Genomic DNA, 15,687 nt, shown 5'->3' with positions numbered 1-15,687 from the left:
CCATGGACGTGATTGAACACCTGAACTCAATGATTTGGAGGGGTGTCCCAATACTTTTGGCAATACTGTGTATGTGTGTGGAAGGCATTTTCCCCTTGGAAATGTACATGTGCACAGCGTGCTTCAGTGCCCCTGCTTTTGGGATTTCACACACGTGTTTCGATTAATAAATGTGAGAGAGGAGTTCAGATAAAAACTGACGGCTATCATTTATTATTTTATTATACTGAGACTAAGTGTTTAGGCGAGCACTGAATAAATGCTTGGTTACATATTTGAGACCTAAATCATTTCGAACATCCCGTTTTCTAAAATGCACATTTTGTCGAGTATCCTCGCAAGCACAGTCTTAAATGAGTTAAATGACGTCTTAAATGAACATAAAGAGTTGAGTGAGAAGATGTGATGCGTGTCAGAGCCGCGTCAGGTCTTAAAGTGACAGCAGCCAAATAAACCTGCTGTTGTGATGTTTAAAGGAGAACTCCGGTCAATTTTAACATTGAGCTCATATTTTTGTACATTTGGAGTGCTGTCAATACAGAGAACAACGACAAAAATCGGTGTTGCCTACACCGTGTTATCCTCTTTTTAAAATTTGCACCCTGTTGACTTCAATGGGGCAACGTTTTTTCTTTTTACTTTTATTATGAGAGCCAATAATAGCATCTGCAAACGGAAAGTCCGCAAGTCACAAGTGTTGCAGTCAAGCTTCATGTCGAACCATTTTCTTTTCACTTCTGGGACTGTTCGATTAACAGATGAAACTCCAGTAACTGCATCTGTAAGATGCTGCCAAGCTTCCTTTTTTTAGGACCTGATACGCCACTATGTGTACGCTTGAAAATAAAATGTGGCGTTTTGAATGAACTTCTCATAATAAAACTTCAATTTCTGCATCTGAGAAATTTCTCTTTTTCATTCGCTTTTGAGAAGACATGTTGAAATCCTTCGTTTGGTGTCATAATATGATGCCCACATATAGTTGTCAGTCGGATTTAATGGGTGGGATGTATGGTAATTGAGAATGAGCGTGCACGCGCGTCCCATTTACAACTGATTGGAATTCATTAACCCCCACACACACATTTCACTATCACATCTGGCGTTTACAAAGTATTTGTGAATCAGGAGAAGAGTTTTCGGGAAGGTCTCCTTACACGCAAATCACTCACATATTTACTCGTATATTTACGAATGTTTCATGAATGAGACCCAGTGAGAGTCACCATGAGCCATATATAAGTGTGTGTGTGTGTGTGTGTGTGTGTGTTTACATGTTCTTCTATCCCGGTGCGGACTGACTCATTGGGACTCGTGTCACCGTGGGGACTTACATTATACATCATACAAAATTAGTTTTTATTGAAACTGTAAAAATGCAGAAAGTTTTCTGAGATGGGTAGGTTTATGGGTAGGGTTAAGTCAAGTCAAGTCAACTTTATTTATATAGCGCTTTTCACAATACAGATTGTATCAAAGCAGCTTCACAGTATTAAATAAAATAGTACATCAGTGTTTGTTTCTAGTGTAAAACGTCCACGTTTGGTAATGCTGATCAATAGTATTGTTGATTGATTAATTAAATTAAGTATCCCCAACTGAGCAAGCCAAAGGCAACAGTGTAGGGGAAGAGAAAATAGTTAATAATAACTTTTATTTAACCAGGAAAGAAGAGTCACTGAGATCTCTTTTATGGGAGTGTCCTGGCCAAGATAGGCAGCTCAGTTTACATAGACAGTTTTTTTACATCAAAGTTACGACACACATAAACATAACAAAAACATCATTACATAAAATTACATCATACAACTGGTTAAAAACATTTACACACCATTAAATTACTCTAACGATTGCTTAATACAAATTTAAATTGACTACAAGACACCAGATTTTTTAGAATATTCCAATCCGAGGCGGCGGCATATTTAAAAGAGGTTTTACCCAGCTCGGTTCTTGCAAAAGGCACACACAGATTGTGGATTGGGTTCGAGCGTAATGAGTAATTACCAGGCAATATCTGTTTAATAAGACTGCAAAGATAAGAGGGCAGATAACCTAATATAGCTTTGTAAATCAACAAATACCAATGCAATTTTCTTCTAATATTCAACAAAGGCCAACCAACCATTTTATATAGATCACAATGGTGTGTTGAAATGGTGTGTCAGTTATAAATCTCAGAGCACCACGGCACAAAGCATCCAGAGAGACAAGAAGACAAGACGGCGTGTGCTGATACACCACATCCCCATAGTCAAAAACTGGTAAAAAAAAAAAAAAGGGTAACACTTTATTTTGATAGTCCGTTTGTTGAGACTATACTAGTTATTAGTAGCCATTCAGTAGCTTGTCAACAGTGCATCAGTTGACGTTCAACTGACTGCCTATAGACTATAAGGTACAATTCAAGTGTTAATCTACAGATTTTACAAAAAAGTGCCTGTTGACTGTCAATATTATTTTGCAACAGGTTATTAACCAATTGTCGACTAACTTTCAATTGTCAAATATCTTTCTGTAGATTGAGTACCAACAACTCCAGATCAATCTGTCAGTTAAAAGTCAACAGTCATGTCAGCATATGAAGTATATGATACTGTATATCCTACTCAAGGGGTCTCATGTGCATCAAATTAATAATTATTTTAGCTGATTTAAAACTGTTTTTAAAAATGTTTTAACCATTTGTAGATAATCTGTTGATAGTCAACTAAAGATTAGATCTGTTGCTTGTCAACAAATAAATTGTTTATGATCAGTAGACTATTAATAGACATTATCCACTAAGTGTTAGTAGATAAATTTTAGGACTATCTAATTAAAGTGAAAAACAGTTTATATCAGTAGAAAGTCTATAACCTATCAACAGATTGAAAACATACTTTTTTTGTACGTTTGGATAGATGCTGAAACATATGATACAGACATGTCTGCAACGTAGAATTATTACGAATTCACAGCTACAAAACGTTTACGAATCATAAAGATATCTGTATCATTTCCCTTATACTGTTTTATAGATAAATGTAAGTTCCCTTAACCCTACTCCCAAACCTAAATATAAATTACTCATCTTATATAGAATATAAAAAGAATAAAACACTTTATGGACAGAGATGTGTAGGGAAATGCCAGTTTTATTAATAACATTAAAATATATTTTGAGCCACTAACATTAATCCTACTCCTGCCCCTAAACCTACCCATAACCATTTCTTAAAACTATAGACCAACGCTACTTTTGCGTCATCGAAGGGTAACGCCCCTTTTTGGGGGAAGACAAACGGATTCCCCTGAGAACAGAACTCGCTCGCTCTAGACCTGCAAAGTTTCTTGATAGCAAAAATCGCACAAACATACACTCTCTTTGGACTATTCAGACATCTACCACTATCTCGTGGAATCACCAAGTAAGTAGCCTATTTTTTTTTTTTTTGTCATTAACACACTCGTAGTATGACAAACTAGACGATGAGGCCATGTCAAGAGGAGTCGGTGGTTTACTTGGATCATATTTCACTTGATTTAAGCTATTGACATAGTTTTGTTGTCAACTAGCTATAACTTACTAGTTAGAAAGACGAAGCTAGCAGCTACGTGATTAACGTTGGCTCTCACTAGGCACGCTACCTTGGCTGTTAACTGATTTTACTGTTGAAATAGTGGCAGGCTAGGACTAAAGTGGACTTGGCTGGTTTCTGCTTGTGTCTAGAAAGTGCTAGGACTTTGAAAGTTGTAAAAAGGTTTACAGTGTACGGCAAAATATGTATGGGACATGTTTTTCTCTACCCCACTTAAGGTATACGGACTATTTATGTTTTTAGCATCTGACATGATTGTTCTGATTGCAGTGTTTGAGGGTTTCTTACTAGTATAGCTAGTCGACAACAAAACTGTCAATAGCTTAAATCAAGTGAAATATGATCCAAGTAAACCACCGACTCCTCTTGACATGGCCTCATCGTCTAGTTTGTCATACTGTGAGTGTGTTAATGACAAAAAAAATAGGCTAACGTTACTTACTTGGTGATTCCACGAGATAGTGGTAGATGTCTGAATAATAGTCCATATTTGGCCACTGCGTGGGGTCATTAATCCAGTTTTCGACCATTTCAAAGGGACACCTCTGTAACTCCCTATCCAGTAGCTTCTTTAAATACCGCTCACGGTCCTCGGCCGGCAAAGAGAGTGTATGTTTGTGCCATTTTTGCTATCAAGAAACTTTGCAGGTCTAGAGCGAGCGAGTTCTGTTCTCAGGGGAATCCGTTTGTCTTCCCCCAAAAAGGGGCGTTACCCTTCGATGACGCAAAAGTAGCGTTGGTCTATGCAGGCTAAAATTATGAAGAAAAACAACAGATGTGTAATCATAATAATTTATTGCGAAAATGTAAATCGGTACCAAAAGTCGCTCAAATGACGATGTGTTGCAGTCCTCTCTGGCAGTATATAATAGTTTTGTATAAGGGACAGAGCAGAATTTAAGTTATTAATCCATGAAAATGTTAACCCAGCTTCCCTCTGCGTGAAGACGGCGCGCGTGCGCTTCTGCATGTCAATGTTGTTTCAACTGAAACACGGCATGCTGCAATCTGTGACGAAGCAGGCGAGAGCCAATGAGCGTTTGATATCACTGCCGTAAAACATGTCGTAACGCTTCTTGAGGGCGCAATTTTTGAATTTAAATTCATCACGAGCCCGGGATTTGACATTTACGGTCTGAGAATGGAGATGGAGATCGCTGGATGTGGATGAAGGGCTGAATTTGGATCTGTTTCTTGCTTGCTGATGGGGTCTGTATAGTTTTTAATCGTACTTTTAAACTTCGGGGTTCGGGTAGTAACACCCGCGCACAGAAAGAACTACAAAATTCGACTGCTTTACGGCATAGGCTACCTCACTTCCCCCAACACGTCCTCACATGCTGTTGGACTTGTAAGTATATTGCTTATATTGTTTATCACTCGGACAAGCTTTCACTCGTTGGTGTGAGCTAAAAAGCACCTGGTGTTCTTGTTGATGGATTAGTAACTTAAACATCTTCGGAGGCTAGCTCGATGTCCAACGATTTGAAACGCGTTGTGTTTATTCCCCAATCGAACTCGTGTAACTGTCTGTCACACGTTTTACCGTCCACAGCATTACTTGATAGACAAAAATAGGACAAGAATGAGCATCAAACAGAAACAACCCGCTTACAGGGTGTTCAAGGCGCACATACAATACAGACTGTGCCGAGTCAGTTAAACAGGGCGCACGCAGCTCTTAAAGGGGACACACCTTATTTCCACTCGTTACAGCTTCCATCTGACTGAACAGGGACCGGTATACAGGGGGGAGGGGTATGGGATATTTATAGTATCAATATCATTAACACGTGCAAGCACACTTATCAATGAACTTGATGCATGTTGCAGAAATGTTTTATCCATGCCTTTCAACTTGCGTGTTCAAAATTCAAAATTGAATGAATGTGAAGCAATTTGTACAAACAGAGACATTTTTGTGAGTTGAAAGGCATGGATAAAACATTTCTGCAACATGTATCAAGTTCATTGATAAGTGTGCTTGCACGTGTTAATCATTTTGATACTATAATCATCCCATAGAGGGGATCAGGCCGTGAGTGAAGAGACTGCTCTGCGTGAGTGGTATTTACGACAGTAACGTTAAATACAAGTAGTCCACAGCGACTCTAGGGGTCATTGTTTGACCAAAACGGAATTCTTACCTAGTGTGGCTTTAAATGAGTAACTGTTATTGTTAAACTGCATTTAATAAATGCGATTTTCTGTAAAACTTACTGTCATGAAAGGCTAAATGTATTAATTAATAATTATTGTTATTTGTCGTTTATAACTTTTGATCTTGGCCTCGGGCATTTGAAATAATGTAGACTATTGAGAGTTTTCTCATTTGGAATGCTCAATATTGTTTTCACATAATCAGATGGTTCAGATGTGATCGTGATATCCTAGTAAATAATGGGTTGTATTATTATTATTTTTTTATTTAATAAAAGTGATTTTTTTTCTCTCTGATGTGCTGGCCATAGTGTTTGTTCTACTTCAGTCAGGTTAGGTATGCAATCTGTTGATAGGTTATAGACTTTCTACTGATATCAACTGTCTTTCACTTTAATTAGATAGTCCTAAAATATATCTACTAACGCTTAGTTGAGAAGTTCTATTAATAGTCTACTGATCATAAACAATTTATTTGTTGACAAGCAACAAATAAGCAACTACATGTAATCTTTAGTTGACTATCAACAGATTATCTACAAATGGTTAAAACATTTTTAAAAACAGTTTTAAATCAGCTAAAATAATCATTAATTTGATGCACATGAGACCCCTTGAGTAGGATATACAGTATCATATACTTCATATGCTGACATGACTGTTGACATTTAACTGACAGATTGATCTTGAGTTGTTGGTACTCAATCTACAGAAAGTTAGTTGACAATTGAAAGTTAGTCGCCAATTGGTTAATAACCTGTTGCAAAATAACATTGACAGTCAACAATCACTTTTTCGTAAAATCTGTAGATTAACATGTGAATTGTACCTTATAGTCTATAGGCAGTCAGTTGAACGTATGTTACTTGTCAGTTGAAACAGTGTTGTTGAATGTCAACTGATGCACTGTTGACAAGCTACTGAATGGCTACTAATAACTAGTAAAGTCTCAATGAACGGACTATCAAAATAAAGTGTTACCAAAAAAAAAAAACTAGCACACACTCATTTCTTCCTCACATTAAATGAAAAGTATGAATTTTTCCAAATTAAAATCCTTTTCTTTTTTTTTCTTCTTTTTTTAGAGTTTTTGCGTCAAATATGTGATATGTGAACCAAAACGTAATGTGTTATCGATAATAATACCAAAGTATTTGTACTCCGATACTGATGTAATCGGAACTACCCTGTGAAGTCCAAAGAGAGATAGAATTTTCAGTAGAAATTTTAGAGTTTGAAAATAACATACATTTCGTTTTTTTTTTTTTTTTTTTTTATTTAAGACCAGCTTCAAAGCACAAAACCTATTTTGGATTATATCGAAAGCAGATTGTAAGAAAGCGATAGATTAGAGGAAACTGAACAATATATAATAGTGTCATCTGCATAAAAGTGAAACCTTGTATTATCAATATTAAAATCATATGCTGAATTAGGGCTGGACGATTTTGGCTAAAATCATAATCGCAATTAATCAAACAAGTTACCTCGATTATGATTATTAAACGATTATTTAAAAAAAAATTCCTATGTCACTGGCAAGGCTTATACTGTAACGTTCACGGTTATTTTTTCTAATGAAAGAGTTAGAGATGTCCCGATACCACTTTTTCACTTCCGATACGATACCGATGCCGCTTTGGCTATTTGCCGATACCGATATCAATCCGATATCTTTATTTTATTCTTGAACTAATACTACTAATAATATGGAAGCACTTTGCTCAATTAGCCACATAAAAACATCTCACTCAAATGGAGAACAAATACTTCTCCAGTATATAGTCCACAACAACAGCTGATTATGAATGTCATAATTCATGAAGCGGAAGCAAATATGCAAGTACTCTTTTATTGAAGGTCAGTAGACACAGGCAAAATACACGGGTGGGCTGGTGGCGCAGGGACTTGATGGTCAGCGTGATGGTGAAGACAGGTGACGGTGAATCCAGTGAAGTGAACATCCAACGCGACGAACACCACGAGAACACCGAACAGGAACACGATCAGGAACAGGAACAGGACTGGAATGGCACACGACGACACACACTGAAGACACCAAAACAACGATCTGACAAAGAAAGGAGAGTGCGATGAGTCTATATAGCTGAATGAATTGGCAGCAGCTGGTGAGGGGAATGAGATCAGGTGGAGCGCTGATCAGCTGAAATGAGCAGCCACGCCCACTCACACACACCCACACACACAGAACAACAAATACACGAGACACTAAGAAAACAGTGAATTCATGAACCGTGACAGTACCCCCTCTCCTAGGAACGCCTCCTGGCGTCCCCAGACTCCCTTACCTGTCGATTGTAATCATCGATAAGAGAGTGATCCAGGATGTCTCTAGCAGGAACCCAACTTCTCTCCTCCGGACCGTAACCTTCCCAGTCCACCAAGTACTGGAATCCGCGTCCCCTCCGCCTTGAGTCCAGAATACGATTAACCGAATACGTAGGTTCCCCTTCTACGAGACGCGGCGGGGGAGGAACCGGGACAGGCGGATTAAACTGAGAATGAAACACGGGCTTAATTTTGGAAACATGGAAGACGGAATGAATCCTTCTGTACACTGGAGGGAGTTTGAGGCGGACTGCCACCGGGCTAATGATCTTGGTGACAGTGAATGGGCCAATAAATTTGGGAGCTAGTTTATTAGAGACGGAATGGAGAGGAATGTTCTTAGTAGAAAGCCACACTTTTTGACCAACGACGTATACGGGAGGCCTAGACCGGTGGCGATCGGCTTTAGCCTTGGTGCGCGCTCCCGCTTGGAGTAGAGTCTCACGGGCTCTAGTCCAAGTGCGACGACACCTCTGGACAAAGGCGTGAGCGGAGGGGACCGCGACTTCAGATTCCAGACTAGGAAAAATTGGTGGCTGGTAACCTAGACTACACTCAAACGGCGATAGGCCCGTAGATGATACTGGTAACGAATTGTGGGCGTACTCCACCATTGACAGTTGTTGGCTCCATGAGGAAGGATTCTTGGAGACCAGACATCGCAACGTTCTCTCCAAATCCTGGTTGGCTCTCTCAGTTTGGCCATTGCTCTGGGGATGGAACCCTGAGGACAGACTAACCGTCGCACCCAGTAATCTACAAAATTCTTGCCAAAATTTGGACACAAATTGGGGTCCTCTGTCGGAAACCACGTCTGTCGGGAGGCCATGTAACCGAAAGACGTGGTTAACGACTGTTAACGCTGTCTCCTTGGCTGAGGGTAATTTGGGCAAGGGAATGAAATGGACCGCCTTCGAGAACCGGTCCACCACGGTCAAAACTACCGTGTTACCCTGAGAGGGTGGGAGGGCGGTAACAAAATCTAGTGCGATATGGGACCAGGGTCTCGAAGGGATCGGCAGCGGTTGAAGGAGCCCATCTGGGGGTCGATTGGAAGTCTTACCAGTGGCACAAACTGAGCAAGCCAAAACAAAACTGTGAACGTCACGAGCCATCAGTGGCCACCAAAATCGTTGCTTAACTAAGGACGTAGTGCGACTGACTCCTGGATGACAAGCCACATTGGAACAATGACCCCACTGAATGACGTTGGACCGTAATTCCTCTGGCACAAATAAACGGTTCGGTGGACAACCGGGCGGAGGCGTTACCCCTTCTAAGGCCGTTCTGACCTTCGATTCGACCTCCCATGAGAGTGTGGAGATAATTAGGGTCTCCAGAAAAATGCACTCGGGAGTAGACGGGCGATCGGAATGGTCAAAAATGCGTGACAAAGAATCGGGCTTGATGTTTTTGTAAGCCCGGGCGGTACGAGAGAGTAAAGTCAAAACGTCCGAAAAAAAGTGCCCACCGAGCCTGCCTAGAGTTCAATCTTTTAGCGGTTCTAATGTATTCCAGATTCTTATGATCGGTCCAAACGATAAAAGGTACCCCCGACCCTTCTAACCAGTGACGCCACTCTTCCAATGCTAACTTGACTGCCAACAACTCTCTGTTACCAATATCATAATTACGTTCGGCAGGGGACAAACGATGAGACAAAAACGCGCACGGATGCATTCTGTCGTCTGTAGAAGAACGTTGGGATAGCACTGCACCTACCCCCATCTCTGACGCGTCGACCTCCACCACGAACTGACGTGATGGATCAGGGGTAACTAGGATGGGGGCTGAAACAAAGCGGCCTTTCAGTTTGGCAAACGCAGCCTCAGCTGCGTCTGACCACCTGAACGTAGTTCTGGGGGAGGTCAAGGCGGTCAGAGGTGAGGCTAGTTGGCTGAAATTGCGAATGAACCGCCGGTAGAAATTGGCGAACCCCAGAAACCTCTGTAGGGCCTTACGGGAATCTGGACTTGGCCAATCCACCACAGCCTTAACCTTCTCAGGATCCATACGCATCCCCTCAGACGACACAATGTACCCTAAGAAAGGAACAGACTGTGCATGAAAAGCGCATTTCTCCGCCTTGACAAAAAGCCCATTCTCGAGCAACCTCTGAAGCACTCGTCTGACGTGCTGAACGTGTTCCTGGAGAGACGAAGAAAAAATCAATATGTCATCCAGGTAGACATAAATGAACTGATCGACCATGTCTCTCAGCACGTCATTGACGAGTGCCTGGAAGACCGCTGGGCTATTGGAAAGCCCAAAAGGCATAACCAAATATTCAAAGTGCCCCCTGGGGGTGTTAAAAGCGGTCTTCCATTCATCCCCCTTCCTGATGCGGACCAAATGATAAGCATTACGTAAGTCCAGCTTTGTGAAGACCGACGCTCCCTGCAACCTCTCGAAGGCTGAAGACATCAACGGCAAAGGGTAAGTATTCTTTACCGTGATGTTATTCAACCCTCGGTAGTCAATGCAAGGTCGCAGAGAACCGTCCTTCTTCCCCACAAAAAAGAACCCCGCCCCCGCTGGAGAAGAGGAAGGTCGGATGAATTTGGATGCCAGAGAATCAGAAATATATTTCTCCATGGCCTCCCTCTCGGGAACAGACAGAGAGTAAAGCTTGCCCTTAGGCGGAGACGTACCTGGCAGTAGATCTATCGCACAGTCATAGGGACGATGTGGAGGGAGAGAAGCAGCCCGAGACTTACTGAACACTTCCTTCAGGTCCAGATACTCCGTGGGCACGTTTGACAAATCCACTGCCTCCTCCTGTAACGCAGAAACAACAACAGACGGACAAGCAGACACAAGACAGGACTCATGACATAAACTGCTCCACTCCAACACTGATCTCTGCTGCCAGTCTATCTTGGGGTTATGTTTGATGAGCCAGGGGTGACCGAGAACAATAGGTGCAAGGGGGGAGTCCAGGATGTAAAATGAGGTAGTCTCTGTGTGATTTCCGGATACTGTAAGTGTAATGGGTCCAGTGGTGAATGAAATGGTAGGAAGAGCTTGACCGTTGAGGGCGTGAACAGCAATGGAGTGGGTGAGGGGTAACAGGGGAACGTGGATCTTGTGAGCGAATGTGTAGTCCATGAAGTTACCTTCTGCCCCGGAATCCAAAAGTGCTAGACAGTCGTGAGTGTTGGCTGACCATCTAAGTCTTACCGGGAGGAGCGTAGATGTTGATGAGGTCTTCTCAGCGGAGATCCCACCCGACAGTAGCCTCAGATTTACTGCCGGGCTTGCCCTTTTACCGGGCAGTTGTACGCGAAATGACCAGCAGTCCCACAGTACAGGCAAAGGTTCTGGGATCTCCGCCTTTCCTTCTCCTCCCGGGAAAGCCGAGCTCGCCCGACCTGCATGGGCTCGTGATCGTAGACGGGGCTGACCGCGTCCCCACCGCTGGCTTGCGTGGTCTCAGCGACTGCAGAAGCCCGAGCTGGTAACTTCATCCGTTCCACTCGGGAGAGACGAGAATCCACGCGAAGCGCCAGATCAATAAGTCCATTGAGTGTAGCGGGTAAATCCAAGGCGTAGATTTCCTTCAGGACGCGGTCAGCCAGCCCATGCAGGAACATGTCCCACTGCGCTTCCTCGTTCCATTGACACTCAGCCGCCAAGGTCCGGAACTCAATGGCATAATCCGATACAGATTTACCTCCCTGCTTGAGGTCCACCAGGGTTCATGCTGCTTCTCTTCCCGCGACCGCGCGGTCAAACACCATCTTCATCTCAGCGGCGAGTGTCTGGAACGAGGCACAGCACGGATCTTGATTCTCCCACACCGCCGTCCCCCATAGAGCTGCCCTCCCAGTCAGCAGTGTGAGCAAGAACGCCACTTTGCTCTGTTCGGTGACAAATGTTCTGGGCTGCAGAGAAAAATGCATTGAACAGCGTGTTAGAAATGCTCTGCAAAAGTTCGGCTCACCACTATACGGCTCAGGAACCGGTAGGCGGGGTTCTGACTGGGAGACGCTCGGTGGTGGTACTGGGGGAGCGGGCGGTGCGGGTGGTGGCGCAGTGGGAGCTCGTAGTTGTTGCAGCTGCTGGGTGAGCTCGGACACCTGCGCCACGAGAGCTTGAATGGCCCGACCCGACTCATTAGAAGTCCTCTCCTGGGCTTCTATCCGAGAAATGGTGGCCCTGATGAAGTCATCCAGAGGAGAAGAGGATCCACTTGCTGCTCCCATCGCTTGGTCAGATCGTTCTGTCATAATTCATGAAGCGGAAGCAAATATGCAAGTACTCTTTTATTGAAGGTCAGTAGACACAGGCAAAATACACGGGTGGGCTGGTGGCGCAGGGACTTGATGGTCAGCGTGATGGTGAAGACAGGTGACGGTGAATCCAGTGAAGTGAACATCCAACGCGACGAACACCACGAGAACACCGAACAGGAACACGATCAGGAACAGGAACAGGACTGGAATGGCACACGACGACACACACTGAAGACACCAAAACAACGATCTGACAAAGAAAGGAGAGTGCGATGAGTCTATATAGCTGAATGAATTGGCAGCAGCTGGTGAGGGGAATGAGATCAGGTGGAGCGCTGATCAGCTGAAATGAGCAGCCACGCCCACTCACACACACCCACACACACAGAACAACAAATACACGAGACACGAAGAAAACAGTGAATTCATGAACCGTGACAATGAAAGACTGCCACCCTTTATTCTAAAGGCCTTGAGATATGTTTGGTAACCTGAATGAATTTAAAATTAATTTGCTATATTTCAGATCAATATATTTGTTTCCTTAAAATTTAAATTAACTTTAACTTCTCATCTGAATTATAAATAATTTATTTCTGTATAAAATAATACTACCATTAAAAACACATTTGATTTTATTTTTTAATCAATGTAGAATGTGTTACTTAAAAATAAAAAAGATTAGTGCTCTGTTTTAGGACAAGAAATGAAAACCAATGCAATATGATGAATGTCCAAAAGATGAGATCATTTTTGCTTTTTTGATAATCATTTTGATAATTTGATTAAAAAAAATGTACACAGTGTGTGTGTGTGTGTGTGTGTGTGTGTGATTTTGGTTGGGTGACAGTTGTAGGTTTCAGTTTGACAAGAGTTTACAGTTTGACAAAAGCACAATGTTTTACACAAATATAAGTAGGCTAGGCTAAAAACACTTTGCAGTTTTAATGATGTCCTGTATGAACAAATTGACGTTGATGTTATAATGACGAATGATGTTTTTATGTTTCCACTGTTAGATCGCGCCCGTGCCTCTCTCTCTCTCCGACACACTCAGCATTGCAATCTTGACATCGCATCCTGTTCATTATGCTGCGTTCACACCAAACGCGAATAGAGCGTCAAATTCGCGTCTAGTTCTACGCTTAAAACATTTTGAATCCATTCGAGCGTCCAAAGCGAATAGGACGCGCGTAAGCGAGCGTTTGAAGAGAAATAGACGCGCGTTCAGAGCTAAGGGACGGGGCGGAGTCACGTGACTACACACGCGGTAATATGTTTTAAGGGGAAAGTTAACACACAGTGGGCGGAAATATTAATAGGATTAAAAAAACGAAATAACCGACTTGGTAAAATTACGTCGGTTATAGGCTCTGAATTTCGGTTTCGATTACTTTTCGATTAATCATCCAGCCCTATGCTGAATAATAGCGGCCCCAGCACAGAGCCTTGAGGGACTCCCTTAACAACCTCCAATGGATCTGAACACATTGGGTTCTTCCCTTTAAATAAGAAGTGAACCATCAAATAACACGTTCTGATAGTCCTACTGATCAAAGCCTTTTTAATAACACATCATGATCCACAGTATCGAAGGCCTTTGGTAAGTCAATAAAAAGACATGCACAGTGTTTCTTGTCATCTAAGATCTCCACTATGTCGTTTAAGACTTAGAAAAAATTACATTATACAACAATTTAAGACTAAAGGAAGCTGAGATATAACCTTTTCTCTTTTCGGCGGGGGCCAATTTGGATTTTATGGATAATTGCCACTAGGGGGACCACCCCAACTTGTATCCATGTTTTTTTAAAAACCTTAGGCCCATACCTAACACGCTGCCAAAAATCAAAAGCTTTTCCAGAAGTGCCCAATCTTCATGATTTTTCACGTATTCCTTCCCAGCTATGTGTGGTGAAAGGTTTGCCATTCTATCATGTTTTCATATACATTTTATTTCACAACATATTGTCTGTGTTAAAGCTGTGTCTCCTTAATCAGGGTATCTTCCGTCCATTTCAAATCCGTTTTCAATTAAAAAACAGAAAACGAAAAATGTAATCGTTTTTCAATTTATTATATCCGTCATAAAATGAAGATAAAAGAAGACGGATTTTAAAAAGAAGAAATTAATACATTTTACTATATTTCGTTTCTCAATCTTACTTCTTAAAACTAAATTGTGAAAAATGAAATAAACAAAATCTTAAAAAGCTACATTTTCCACAACGGAGCTACCTTTTTTCATCAGCATTTGCAAAGGTCAACGGCAGGGGGAGCAAAGACGCGGCAAAATTATTACAATGGCATCTTTAGCAAGGCACGCAGATGTGATCGTCAACATGATTGATGATCATATGACTAATGAAAATATTTCTGCGCACCTATCCCAAATGGGTGTACAAAAATGCTCTGCCAGGAGTGTTCGCAGATTTTGCAAAGAACACAACGTGAAAAGACGCAGCCACGTTGATGATAGTCATCTAGAGCTGGCAGTGGCCAGCGCTATAAATGAGGTAAGTTTATGGACTATTTTTTAAGTTTATTATTCATGTTTATTCATGTTATGTAAGGGGACATTTGTTATGAATGCAGCACAAAAATATTCAACCTGCAAAAGCAAATATATTTGTTATTACTGATAATGATTGTGTCTTCCTTTCGCATTTACATTTATTGTACATCTTTGCCAGGATTAATGAGAAGATCTGGCATGACATGTAATCTCAGATGTATATGTAACACTCTTTGTAAACACACACACACACACCTATCATTAAGGGGACTGTCCATGCATAATCGTTTTTATACTGTACTATATTCACCCCTCTTTAACTTTGGGAATACCAGTACACACACACACAAACACACAATTAGTATAATGCATACTAATGAGTTATATCATAAAAACAACATTTTCTTCTTTGTTCAACAGGTGGGGCCAACATTTGGGCGCACATTTATGACAGGTTATCTGTCATCAAAAGGCATACATGCAGGTGAAGTTCGGGTCGGTAAAGCACTACAACTGGTTCATCCACCATATCATGAATTGCAACATACGGTTGGTTTAACCCTGTCTTTAAGGCCTTTAACTGAGTTATTTAATACAGTTGTCTAATCATTTAAAGTTTATTATTAAATAGTATTATTATTGATTATTCCTGAGTGAGACTGAAATGCAGTTGCAGTTCTGTTATAACAGCTTGTTTTGTGAACTATTAGGGTGTACGCAATCTGAATCCAGTCCCCTACCATGCAGAATACATGGGACATAAACTACACATGGACCAAAATGAGAAGCTGGTGATGTTTGGGGTGACGCATGTTGTGGCAATAGATGGCTTCAGCAGCCAAATTGT

This window comes from Squalius cephalus (assembly GCF_949319135.1).
Source record: "Squalius cephalus genome assembly, chromosome: 14".
In the NCBI taxonomy this organism is placed as follows: Eukaryota; Metazoa; Chordata; class Actinopteri; order Cypriniformes; family Leuciscidae; genus Squalius; species Squalius cephalus.
This window is presented reverse-complemented; position numbering follows the sequence as displayed.